The 14,002-nt window shown below is 40.0% G+C and overlaps 1 protein-coding gene across 25 annotated transcripts in view; it reads left to right on the top strand.

Annotated features, from left to right (window-relative positions):
• ADGRL3 (adhesion G protein-coupled receptor L3) overlaps positions 1-14,002 on the top strand; it is a 511,112-nt gene that overhangs the window by 78,285 nt on the left and 418,825 nt on the right. The window lies entirely within an intron of this gene.

Genomic DNA, 14,002 nt, shown 5'->3' on the forward strand with positions numbered 1-14,002 from the left:
TTCAACTGACATGTCTTCATATGCAGTTCCGTGGTGTAACTGCAGCACCAAATCCTGCAGATCCCTTTACTTTTGTGGCTGCAGTAGAACGTGCATGATGACACTGAGAAGGATAATCAGAATTAGATATAGTTCTCCCCTAACCTTAAAAATGTTGCAACAGGAGTAACTGCTAATTTCCCGCTTTCTGGAGTGGGGCACAGACTGATCAGCAGTGACTGCACTCACTATGGTTGGACCAGTGAGCTGAAATCCTCTGATTCGTGTTATGCAGAAATCCAGAGCAGCAGAGCCATCAGTCCCTTCCAGCCTGGAAATGAGAGAATCTGGGCCAGGATTCGGGGGAATGCTGCCCAAAGCTAGGTTTTAAAACAGTGCCTTGGAAATCTCAGTTGTGCTAAGACCCCAGTGGCTTCTGTGGATGTTGAAAGCTGGTTTGGGAGCCTTGGCCATTTCATCCAGGTGACTGAAGGCTTTAGGAGGGATTTTGGGAACCTCAACCTATGTTTCTGGGGATTTATCTTCTCACAGCCCTTACCTGTGTTTGCAGCAGCGAGGATGCTGCCTGCCTGATCGGGGTCTGACATGCAAGGACCTATAAGGTTGTAGCAAATGATAAAAATATATAAGGAGGTTTGTTGGGTTTTTTCCCCCCCACTTCCAGTAAGCCTTGCTGGGTAAGACAGGCCCTCTCAGTTTAATTTCTTTGTGCTCTCCATCCTCCTACTGTGCTGTGCAGAATCTCAACCTTTAACATTTTTCGCCTTGTTGAATTCACTGTGTCTATTAGTACAGTGGATGACTCATCCAGCGTATTTGAGCACAAACCTTAGGAGAAGATAGCTCTAAAATTGCCTTTTCTACTGGAAGCTGATAAGTTCATTACATATGCAAAAAAGGATACGTATATCAGGCAAAGCCAATATATGACTTGGTAACGAAGACCAGTCGGAAGTGCGAAATATATGTAACGATGAATTTAAACACCGTACTAAATCACAGCTGTGCCGTTTTATTAGACATTCTTGCCTAAACTATGAAAGCTTTAGCTATCGTATAAATCTGTCTCTTAATACGTAGCAGTTACAGTTCTTTATAATTTATTTATCTGATACTGCTCAGCAAAAATGAATCTTCCTGGCAACTTCGTTTATATACTACATTTTGTTTATCGCTGCAAGCTTAAATTTTTTGCCATGCTTTCTCTGCTGGTGCCATGTGAATGATAGAAGTACAATCTAGAGATCTGAAGATAGGTGTTAACAAAGAAGTGCTTGTGTTGGTGGCACTGAGCAAGGACTTGAGATAGGCTTCTGCAAGCAGCTTCTCACGTTTCTCATCTGGGACCACCCACTGCTTGGGGTTTGCTTAGCACTGTGGGCAGCGGTTCCTCTTACAGCCATTCAAAATAAACATGGTAAGTGTACATCAGCCATCAGGGATTGCTGGTATCCCAATTCAGATCAGTCACTATCACTTTTATAGCCCTGATGTGGTGCTTACTGGAGTCACTTGTTCCAGAGGTGGGAATAGGTGTTAATGTCTTGGATAAGTGTGCTAGGGGATTCTAGCCAGCAAATACCTAATAAATTACCATTTGAGGATGTTGAACATTACTCGTGATGCTGGTCAGGTAAGCGTACATACTGCCTTTCAGGGTGGTTCTCACTTCAGCTGTCGTGGTCCCCCCCAGCCATCTGGTGTGAAGCAGTGATTGACATCTGGGAGCAGTGATGGGTTTGTCCATCCTTCTGTCATTTTGGTTATTAGTGACTCGCCACCAATTCCAGTCAATCAAGAAAGTCAATCCGAAGTCTACCAAATGGTTTTTACTGAAAAATCTAATACTGGATTAAAACCTACTGCCTCTCAACGTTCTGCTAAGTGGTCAGCACCTTTTTTTCTTTTTTTTTGTCTTGGTACTGTTCAAACAATTATAGTCTCCCTTTGTCATTCATTTCAACCAAAAAAACATGCTCTGGAAAAATGTTTTGGATACTGTATCTCTGTTTATACTTCTGCATATCAATGAAGAAGCACCAGCAGGAAAGAGGTTTCTCCGTGGTGTTTAGCAGAAAACAGATTTAGAAGACAGATTTCTCTGTGGCTTTCAGCAAATGATGCTTTTTGGCCAAGTGACCTCTGTAATGGTTTATGCAAAAAGAAGAGAAATTTAAAGCATTTTTTTGTTCTGATTACTAAAGGTCTGCCTTCTTTATTTCAGGTCAAACCATTAGTAAGATCTCCTTTTCCGTGTTAAGGAAAGCCTGAGCAGTGCTCATCATACTGAGAGTCAAAGATTCCTCTCATATATTTAAACCCAAGCTAACTGTAGTATCCACTGAGATTCCATGTGCAGAACTTCCTAAAGGAGCACCCAAGAAAAGTGCACTTTTTCTTAATGCCTTTATTTTTTCTTTTTAATTCAGTAAGGATTAATTATTTATGTGACTTGTGGAAAACATATTAGCCAAAAGCAGCATAACCAGCATGCCCAGAAGATAGTCAGGTTCTTACTATTGCCTCCAGCTGAGTGCATTTTCTAGAAGTAGAAAGGATCTGTAATGAGGGCTTAGAGTGGGTAAAAAAAGATCACCCTGTGGGTTGGTGCTTTTGTTATCAAGGACCACCACACAAAAGCTCTGATATACCCAAACCCAGTGCCTCTGCCAGTTCCTGCAATAGGCTTTTCTCACAGCCATCCCATTTGGTATGTCTCTGTAATTTAAATAAGTAAATTAGCTTCTTAAAAAAAAAAAGCATATGATTACCTGGAATACTTTCCTGCATTTTTAATTTGCTTTTACTTGTGTGAGACTACTGATGACATTGCAAAATGAAATGAATATTTGATTGCAGAGTTTATAGCAAATGCAGGTCTAATTGCTTCAGCCAGTCGTATTTATATATCTGATGCCATCAAACTTCTTTTGGAAAAGTACAGCAAGACCCCGGTCTGACAGGGGCCCTTAACCACATTCTTAATTTTCACTCACATTAGTTTTATGAATGCTGCTGAGACTTCCCAGTTGTATTTGAAGTTGAGAAGGGGGATGGCTTGTTTTCCTTGTGCAGCAGAAATGCTAAGGTTTACACCCTGTATTAAGGGTGATGTGGCAGTGTGTGCTGGTGAATCTTGATATCTCAGAGCATGTGTAGAGTTAAGCACAGGCTTAAACTGTGCAGTTGGTTGCTTTGCTTAGTAAATGTACCCATCAGCTGAAGGAAAGAGAAGTGCTATTAGGAGCTTCTATCTTGCCTGGGATTCAAGAAGATGCCAAGAAAGCAGGAGTTTTGCTATTTGGTCAGGTGTGTCAAATGCAAGTGGCAGCTTGGCAACAGGAAGACTCTTCTGTCACGGATATTTAAGCCAGTTATTAAAAAACTTATTCTTGTCCTTTCTGTGAAAAATTGTGGTGAGTAGTTGAGAGATGATTTGTTTATGCTGGCTAACTGCAAACAAAACTTTATAATTTACCTTTTAAAAAACTGGGATGAAACCAAGCAAGGCAATTTAGAAATGAAAAAAAAAAAAAAAAGCTGTTGAAAAGCAGTGAACTTCTCAAACATACAGAGAAAACATATGTTAGTGAGAGCTGGTTCTATGCTACCTCTGGAAAACTAACATCTACAACAATTAAAATACATTCATCTGTTCCAAAGAAAAACTAGAATTGATTTGATTGTTAGTTATAATTTTTGTATCACAGTATACAAGTTGAGGCATTTATTCTTAAGTCCAGAAATTTTCCTGAAAAGGAGGAGTATCGAAATTGCATTCCTGGAGTTGAGCAGGTAGCAGCACAGCACCTGTTTTAACTGAGTCCCCTCTATGGTAGGGTAATGCTTCACCTGCATGACATGGGGTGACGTATTTGAGGGCCAGGCTTGAGTGTCTAAACATTCATTAAAACTGTTACAGGGTGATGGAGGAGGATAGCTCCTGAGGATTTTAATGGGATTGCAGGTGTGTGGCAAGTATTACTGGGGACACTAGTAAAGGTGCAAGCACCCCACATCAGAAAAGTTTCCTGTACACCTAGACCAGCTCTTGTTCCCCTTTGGCTCGGGATGTGTCTGACACTTGATCCTGGAGCTGTTGAGAGATGGGGTCTTTCTGCTTGTAATCTGTTCCACTTTCTGGTGCAAAGAAGAAAATACTTTTAATGTGAAATCCACTTGAAAACACACACACACACACACAGCAAAAAAGCCCCTACAGCTGTTTGAAAGCTGTTCAGAAGTATGGCATATTAGAAATAGTCCCAGCTGAAATGGATTAGCGGGCAGAGTTCAAGTGAGGAGGTCAAATTTGTAAACTGAATGCAATTTATCTTGTGACACTGCAGTTTATCACATGGTTGCAGAAATAAAGAAATACCACACACATGCACATATTCACACCTAATAATTTAAGAATAACTGGAAAAGGTCCTAAAAGACATTAAAAGGCTTCTGATGACATCATGCTATCTGAGGTAATAAAACAAAGATGGTTAAAGTCAGTTCCAAAATAACTGTAGCCAGAGATGTCTTTATATGCCAGTTTTATATATATTTCATGTCTCAGGAAAAAGAATCCTAGTATTGTATACTAACTGTGTGGGGAGACACTGATAAGATTTTTTCCTCCTGTGCATTTCTTTTATTTATTTTAGATTTACATTTACAGAGATTCTTTAATGTCCGGTTTAGCTGCATTTAGAGTACTTCCAAAATGTGTGAAATACTTTGCCCTTAGAAAACCAAAAGATAACTTCAGGGTGTGACTGTGTAGTTTTCTTGGAGCCTCTTCTTTTGGGAAAGTTATTATTTTGTGAAGGATCTGGAGGCTTCTTTACCTCCTTTTTAAAATCTTCATCATTACCTAGAGGGTTTCTCATTGAATTTGGATAGCAGATTGTTGGATAGTTGATTTCATGAGGATATCTGCATTCCCTGCTTCCCTGGTGGCTTCAGATCCTGGTGGCTCAGGATTTCCAAAGCCCGTGGTTTGCCAGTGCTGCAGTGTTGGTGATTTTCAGTGTGTTGGGACTGCATGTGGTATTTTCCTTGACAGAATGCAAAGCTCATAGAATGAGCTTGTAGAAGCTCATTTAAAGGTCATGGAAGATGCTCTTGAAAATCTGGCTATCCTGGGACTTGTAGATTGGACCATGTTGTCTTGAGACAATGCAACCTATTAATAACCTTATGTCTTGGATATGAATATCATCTAAGGTTGTGCATGTGTGTTCATCAGGCTCTGATGTGGGAATGTATTCGTCTGTCCTTTGAAAGATGTTTGCTAATGTCACCAAAACAGAAAAGGAGGTGGGCCTCCTTACCAAGGAGGACTGTGACTGGTGAGCCACTTGGAATTAGAAGATCAGGATAATTTTGCATTTTAGTCACATTTGATGCTAAGTCTAATGACAAGGACATTATTTGAAAGACACTTGAGGTGGTGTAAACTCCAGCAAAAGATGTTAGTGTCACATTAATAATAATTATTTAGAAGTGTGACAAACTCATCTTTAGCAGCCTCTATTAGGCACAATTTCGGAATGAAATTTAAAGTAGAATGTAATTTCTAGATGCAATTAAAAACTTGTCAGAGTGGAGTAGCAGCCACTTTCTGTCTTATTATGATGGTAAGCACTGTAACGAAGTGGCTGAGCCTGGCACTTTCCTGCCTGCAGCTTAAACATGAGTAATCCTAATGCAGTATGTGGTGCAGCTGCATTTCTAATGCATTAAGCTCTAATGGTTTTGGGGTTTGTTTGTTTGTTTGTTTTGGTTGGTTTGGTTTGGGTTTTTTGGGTTTTTTTTGGTTGTTTAAGGACTTTTCCTTAAACAAGTCCCAGATATATCAGTGCCCCTTATTTCAACCATAATCATTTCAATACATGATCCCTGCAGAAAACTATAGAGTTGGTATGTTTGAAACTTTTCCTTATCGTCTCAGTTGCTTGAGGGATAGTAACTGGAGATGTAGCCCTCCTTCCAGCATGCTCTCCCAGGCTGCATATTTCTGAACTCCACCTTTGCTTTTGCCTGCTTATCTTTTATATTATTAAGGAATTTGATGCATGTGAGTAAAGCTTCAACAACAACATTGTCGCTTCTTTGGTTTTAGACCAAACTCATTATAATTTACTGTTTATGCATCCCTATCCACCACTTCCAGTTACCCCAGTATACATGTAGCCCAGGCAGCCCCTGTAATTAGGCCACGGATGGACTTTTTAATTGTAACCATCTAACAACAAAGATGAATTTCTGTGTTCCCTAGTCTGGTTCTACCACCTTCATTTCTTAGAAAGAAATTTTGCCTCATTTCACATTAACAAACTTTGGGGGGTGGCATTAAGGGGAGACCATGATGGGGCTAAGATAACCATTGTGTGCTAGTCTCCATGTTTTAATCTTGTTATTTCCCACAAGCAGGACATTTAATAGTCAATCTGTGAGTGTTTTGTCTTGATTTCTCGGAAGGCTGGCCTTTTCAAAGTATCTGGTGGTGACTAAGCAGAGAAAGCTCATTTTAAATCAGAATTATTGGACGTAATGTCCCTCAGACCCTCAGCACCAGTGACCATGCTGAGATCATCTCTTAGTTCACATATAGTCTGTGACTAGCAGTGAGATCCTCATAAGATCATCCCTTTGCTGGTGTATTTCCATGGTTCAGGATGCCCTTGGGCTGCAAACTGTGATGGATCTTCAGGAGTGCCTCCCCAGCTGAGGTTGACAGCAGTATCAAGCTGGGATAGGCACCTTGGAGCTCCTGTTTTTGGTTGCAAGTGTCAGGATAGGGCTCTGTGATGGCCTGTGGTTCAGCTTGAGGGTTGGGCTTGTCCTGTCACCCATCATGAAGCCAGTTATTTAGATTTTAAAGCAAAATGTTCTGGGAGAGGACAAAAATCTATAAACCAAAATGAAAACTAACTGTGGGTTGAACGTATGCACAGGAGAAAGGTCTCATTAACCCCTTTTTATAAGAACATTTTAAAAGTCCCTCAAAACTTTGGCTTAGCATGGAAAAAATGAAGTCAGTATGTTCCAAGTTTTGATGCTGGTAGCTGGTGGGATTTTTTTTTTTTTTTGGGTGTGTGCAGTTTTGGTAAAGACTGGAAGAGTTCTAGGTGTGTGCAGTGCTATGCATTTTATGGCACATTTAAATGCCTATAACATAATTCGCTTTACCATCAGAAGGCATAAATGTCAGCCTATTGACACATTATAAAGACACAAATGGAATGTAGCCTGGCAGACTGGTGCTGGTTTTGAGGTTTAATAGTACATCTGTATCATTTATCCCAGTGGGAAATAACACAGGATGTTGCCTTGTAATTTTTTACTACTGTATAATAAAATGTAACCACAATAAATGGTGTCTAAGCAAGTAATGCAGCAGATTCTGGATTTTGTCCAGTGTGTCTTTAGCACTTATTTTAGGTTAGCCTTGCCCCCCCACAAGTTTAGACAACATGCAATTTTCAATGGATACAAATTGATATGAATCTCTTTAATGTGTTACGTTCATATCTATAGAGAAAGAGACCCTCCTATGCATTCCACCTCATAATTGGCTGGTGTTAGCAGTGTACTGATTCATTCCTCTTTAAATTACTCATATCCAAAGTTGAACTGTCCTTGAAAGGGCCTGTTCTGCATTTTTGCACTTGAAGAGTGTCTTTGCTGGTTGATTGCTTTCCCAAATGTCCTCACTGTGATACGGTGTTATGTGCAAGCAGGCTTTTGATAAAAACTCGAGCGACGATATTTCAGGGAAGTGTTATCAGACCCGTGCAAATCGAGAGCAGAGATTCAGTCTGTTTATGTTGGTTGAATTTAACTTATGGTATATTCCCTCGTGAATGCTAATGGGGCATCTTACATACCTTTGAGCATGCTTGGAAGGTGCTGTGTCCTGCCGGGTGCTGGTCCTTCCCTGGCTTCAGTGTCTGGGCTGTCGCATCGCTGCGGGATGTGATTTTCTTATTAAAGCCACGAGAAGTCTGAGAAAAGGAGTCGACACCCAGTTAGGCACTTCTGCAGGGGCCTGATAATGCAGAAGGGCTCTCTTGTTGCTTTCTAACATCTGTCCTGCAATGTTCCAAGTGAAGAAAAATATGAAAACATTATTCTGTGCGTATGAGAGTGCTGCACATTTGTAAAAAGACAATTAACATAGAAATGAGGGAGGCTTTTGATTCATCAAGTAGATTCAACAGACTGTGTCATTTCCTTGATTTTCATTTTAATTAGGATTAATCAGTTTTATCTCCTAAGGTCTTTGCAGAGAATTTACACGAAACAGAAGACTTTGGTCAGCAGTGTGCCAGTATAATAGCCCCTGCTTGAAGAAATCCAGCTGTGGCACGTATAGCCAGGATTAGATTTGGCAGGACTCCAGGCTCCCCTCTCCTCTCTCATTAAATGCCTTGCTGTTGCAGGGAACTCTCTGGATCTTCCAATACCAGATCCTAGGCTTCACATAGCTACCTGGTGGTTGCTTCAGAAACCACTTGGAACCACTATATTGCTTGGGAAAAAACCAAACCCTGGGATGCCAGCTCGAAATAATGACTGCTTTCTGCTTCAAAGACAGGCACAGAAAATCTTGCTTAACCCCAGCACCCGTTGGTCCCGACAGCTGGGAGCTAGAGCTGGTTGAGACAAAATGATGCTGACGTTTTTCTCCTCAAACTCAATATATTTAACAGAAGCATATGGGTTTGGATGGAGTTTCAGATATGTCAGAAGTGGAGGGTGAGGGAAAGGAGCCAGGTAGTTATGCAGGAAGGAGAGCAGCATGCCAGTGGCCTCGTAGGGGAAGTGGCAAGGTTTAAGTGTGTGTTCTGCATCATGCACAGCAGGAGCATGACTCCAGCATGCCTTAGGTGAGTGTTGCTGTTTTAGCGTTGGGCTATGTTCTCTGTCTTCTTTTTCTTTCTTATTTTTTTGCATATTTTTAGAAGTTTCTTATCCCACTGAGGAAAAAAAAATCTTTGAAAACTGTTACAAAACCAAATGCATCTTTCTCGTTTAGTTATTAGACGTATTTCTGAGTGGATAAATTTCATCATGGAAATTAAAGTAATTTGCAAACATGATGAGCATTTTATTACGATTGTTTTTCAGTACCTAAAATAGATGTCTTGCTATGAAAACTTCCATATAATGTGTAAGTGAAAATTTAGCTTGCAGTTTGTTTCCTTAGTGGAGAAGACGTAATTGTTCCAGAATATTTGAAGTGTAAATGTCTTTCCTATTAATTGTAGGCGAACAATACTTCATCCATGTGGGTCCTACAACAGTAAATATCAAGTGTAGGCTTTAAGCATCTTGTATGCTCAACAGATTTGAAAGCCATTAAGCATAGGAACACGAATAAAATGGAGACAGAAGGCAAAAAATGCTGAAGGGAAAATCCTACTGAAAGCTCACAAAGCATTTTCAAGCTTACAGAAATGACCTGCTCTGTTCCTGTTACACAGAAGTGTTAAAATGAGAGCAGGCGACCCCTCTCCCCCAAATCATTCATCTGTTATGTCTGCAATGTATTTAGACTGAATCCTTTCCCAGATGCTGCGGATCTGTCGGTTCCAGGGGAAATTAATGGGATTTTACCATTTGCTTTGAGGAAAAGAGGACTGGACTTTCTCCTGCTGTCTTTGGCAGGAAGGAGTGAGGAGCTTTTCTGTCTGCTCTCTTTAAATATTGCGTCTTTTTAAGCTTTTTTTGCCAGATAGCCTAATTTTTGTTACTGCAGTACACCATGTTGGAAGATTGCAGAGGTTAATGTATAGCACTGTGATACACAACCATAATGGTAGACTCTAATGTTTTTTAAATGGTAAACCAAAGGCATTCGTAATATGAGTTGTAGTGAATTGCTTGCAGTTCTTGCCAGAGATTAGTTTAGCAATGCTTTTAATATTTTATGCACTGAAGTTGTTTGCAAAGACTAAAAGCTTCACTCTCTTTGCACACTCATGCTTTGTGCTGTCGCTGTACAAAGCACAACAGAACCACTCTCTTCCTGATGAATTGTCTGTCAAGAAATTTTATCAAATTACAGTTATACTGCCTTGGAAAGATTTTTCTAGTAATCAGTGAAAATTAAATCAGATTTATGGTGTCATAACTGGACCAGGGAGTTAGAAATCTAACCTTTTGTAATATCACAGGTTGCATATTAATGTTTTAAATATCTAAAACACATATGAATGACGTAGGAGATTTTTACTTTAAATGTTACTGTAGAGATTTGACGATACATAATCCCATTAAAACAGAAGAGTACAAGATAAAACGATCCATTTGCAATTATAATTAAGCATATTGAGATTGACCATTCTTTAAAAAATTGAAAGTGCAAGGTTGAGAAGGGTGCTTGAGCAATCACTCTTTGTTGAAAGCATTGATGGAAGAATAAAAAAATTAAAGGGGATTGATTTGTCAGTAATCTGCATGGAAAAGTATGGGAAGCATTTCTTCGGAAGGTGAAGGGAAAGTAACTCTTTTGCTGTTCATGGTTAGCTTTGCTTGGAGAGTCACCACAAGAAGACATGATCAAAAACGGAACAGCAAGTAACACTGCGAACTGTTTCACCTGCTCTTGACACTTGGTAAATAAAGTATATTAGTTGAACAGCTTAGTATTGGAGAGTCATCACAGTCTCAGGAGTGCTCTAGAGAAGTAGGGTTTTCTTCTAGCTCTGTCAGAGACCTGCTGTTTGACCTTGAGCAATAATTTTTTGTCTCCATGTCTTCCTGCTATTCCTTGATTTCCTTGTCTTTTTGGAGGATGAGCTCTTCAGGAGAGAGATTTCTTTGCATTGTGTTCTGTGAACAATGAAGTCTGAGCCTTGCCGAAGCCTCTAGGGACATCTCTAACAGAAATTATAATTGTTAGCTTTAATCACTTTCATCAAAAGAGCGTGGCAATGGAGGATGGCAGTGTGGAGGATTTGGAGAAATCTGTAGAGTGCATGTTAATTAAGTCGCTGTAGGTGAAAGTTGCTGATTTGGTTTCATCAGGCTGATGCAGAGATGCTAATATCTGGGAGCAATGCAGTGCTGCTCCACATGGATATTCATCTCCAAAAGCACGAGGCTGGGTGCTCACTCCTCTGCTTCAACAGAGTCAGAAGTGAGGTGCTTGGTACATTTTAACAAACAAGGCCTTTTCAGAAGGTTGCCTAAAACTTCATGTGCTTTTTTGTGAGTCCCTTTGTTGTGAGTGTTTACAACTGAAATTGTATTGCTTGGCTTTTTGTAGTGAAGACAGCTGCTTGAGGGTGAGCCATCCCATCTTGATGGATTCTCCTCCCAGCCTTTGCTGTTGCCAAACAGAAAGTGTTTGTTGTTGCTCTCCTTATTAGTAGCTTCTCGTTTGGGATGAAGGTGCAGCAGCATGCCAGTTTGCAGATTAATTGCCCTTCTTGTGGCATCTAGTGATGCAGAACAATATGCCCTTGTCCTACTTGGGTGGAGACATTACTCACCATAGCAGAGGATTTAGAAATATTTAGCCACATGAACACCCGAAGCCATGTTAGTAAGAGTGGGCTATGTTGAAGTATCTACATTACTCACTGAGCAGTAATCTTGGCAGGTAGAGAGAGCTCCAGGGTAATACAGGATGAAGCAAGGGAGAGAAGCCACTTAACCAAATTGTCCAGGCAAAGTATGACCGGGGAAGAACTTGGGAAGAAACAAATGCTTTCTGAGAAGTACTGTAGATTCATGGGGGGAGCAGGTTAGTTGAGTGGTGTGGAAAGTAGTAAAACAAGATCAAAACAAGATTCCCTTGCTCACAGGGCAGGTGTTGTACTGCTGTGAGTGTTAGTAGGTGTCAAAGGTAAAGCAATGTCTCTTTCTTTAGTGTGTTTATTCTCTCTTTTGGGGCTAATGCCAAATCCCTGCAGTTCCTGCAGTGCACCCGCTGGCATTGAGCACCGACTCTCTAGCAAGTATTTTGCAAGATCTTTGCTCTGCAGGAATCCCTGTATAGTTCCCTTCTTATTTTAATAAGAACAAGAATTCCCCAATCTGCATTTGAAATCTGCATAGCAGTAGCACATGGCAGAGGCCAACTCAAGGTTATACATTTGGCATTTGGGAAGGGAAGGCAAGAAAAATTTACCAGTCAGTACACTCACATTATGATAAAATAAAGTTGAGCTGGGAGGAGAGCACATGCTGAATCCTAAAATGACACAGAAGATCCATAAACCACTGTATGTTGTGCTATCTCTAGCCCTTTACGCTTCAAGCAGAAGTTAAATGTAAGGTATCATAAATGAAACAAAGATCTTGTTTTAATTTCATTTAAAAAGCCATTGTAAGGTAATGGGGTAACAAACATTAACTTCTTCAAACTAGGCAAACTACAATTTCTCTGCTCTGTACTGCTTCGATTGCATGAGAATTATTCTCCAAAAGCTTCTTGGAACCAAGTGAAGGTTTTGCTATAAAAACACAAGTGGCGTAGTCTAAACAAGTGGCATTTTTCCTAGAATTAAAGTATATGGATGCCCTTATGAGGTGTTGCCTGGTCTGCTCTACCCTTGTAAAAGTGTTTTTTTCCTGCTGAAACTGTATATATATATGATCACAATCCAAGGCCGAAAATGGGTATAGTCTTTACATATAGAGACTTTTTCACTTATATGGGGAGAAGTAATAGCTGGTCTTACCCCGAGTTTGCCTGCAAATTTCTTAGATGATCCAAAATCTGTTTATTGCTTACAGCGGCAATTTTGCTGACAGGCAACCTGGAATAGGTCTCTTTTTCCTCCAGAATATCCATACTTGCCTATTACAGAGAAATCACTTGAAAAGCAGCATGGATGCTGGACTCTCAAGCCTTGTTTTAAGTTTTAATTTACTTGTCTGACTTCCAAGGTTACTGAATGCAAGCAATTGCTTCTTTAGTACATAAATAATATGAATTATGTGTTAGAGACCGATGCCTCTATGTCCTTCTTCTCATACTCTCAGGGAAGTACCTGCCAAGGAGTGCTTAGAGTTGGGGTGCAACTTCCCTTTTTTGCCATTGAAAATTAAAGTAAGACCATTCTAAATTAGCTAAGATGTGAAAATGGAGCCCTAGGACCATTTCTTAGTCTGCAGCTTTTTTAAGGTGTAGGATGGTCCAGTGTGTGAGACCATGGCAGCAGGGTGAAAGCTGTGCTTACAGCCCTGGTTGGGAAAGGCTTGGGGACCCACTGCTGCGATTGGAATAACTGGCCCCAGTTTAACACTGGATCCTATTTTAATCAATCTTTAAAGTTTTTTTCATTTTAATACACTACTTAAAAATCAAATGACCTGTGTCGTCCCCTACAGGTTGCAGAAAATGAGCTGGGCTTATAGTTAATGTAGGAAGCAAAATTTTAGGCAGGAGGAGTCATTGCCGTTTCCCTTGCATGGGTTTTTAATTTTGTTTTCTAATAGTTTCATCGGGATGGGATAAGGTCCTGGAGTACTATACCACCCAGCCTGACTCTGGCAAGGCTGATTCTCACTGAAGCTTCCTCTGTAGCAATCTCAACTGTGAGGAGCAATTTTTCAAGTGTAATTAATCCTAATAAAACCAACATTTCCAGGAGGCTGACCTGGATCCATCCATTTCATGGTTTTCTCAAATAATGCTACATTTAGCATCTAACACTACAATTAGAAGAAAATACTGAAGATGTAAAGGGACAGAGGAATTTTAAGTTGTAAACTGCTGAGGAACAGGAATTATTATCCTTGCAATCATAATTTATTTTACCTTCTCTTCTTTCAAACTAGATATTTCTTTATTATTCTGATGCAGCAACTTCTAAAAATCACTGATAAATCCTCTAGCATAACAATAGTTTATCTAGATCACATTGGAGTCTGTTATGGTGAAGAGATACTCATATACCTGCATGTGTGTTTGATAACTAGTTGTATCTTTAGGGCTTTTTTTAATTATTGGTAGTGATACTGTCCACTGATTTTTCATCCAGGCTTT

Source organism: Pseudopipra pipra, chromosome 4, assembly GCF_036250125.1.
Source record: "Pseudopipra pipra isolate bDixPip1 chromosome 4, bDixPip1.hap1, whole genome shotgun sequence".
NCBI lineage: Eukaryota > Metazoa > Chordata > Aves > Passeriformes > Pipridae > Pseudopipra > Pseudopipra pipra.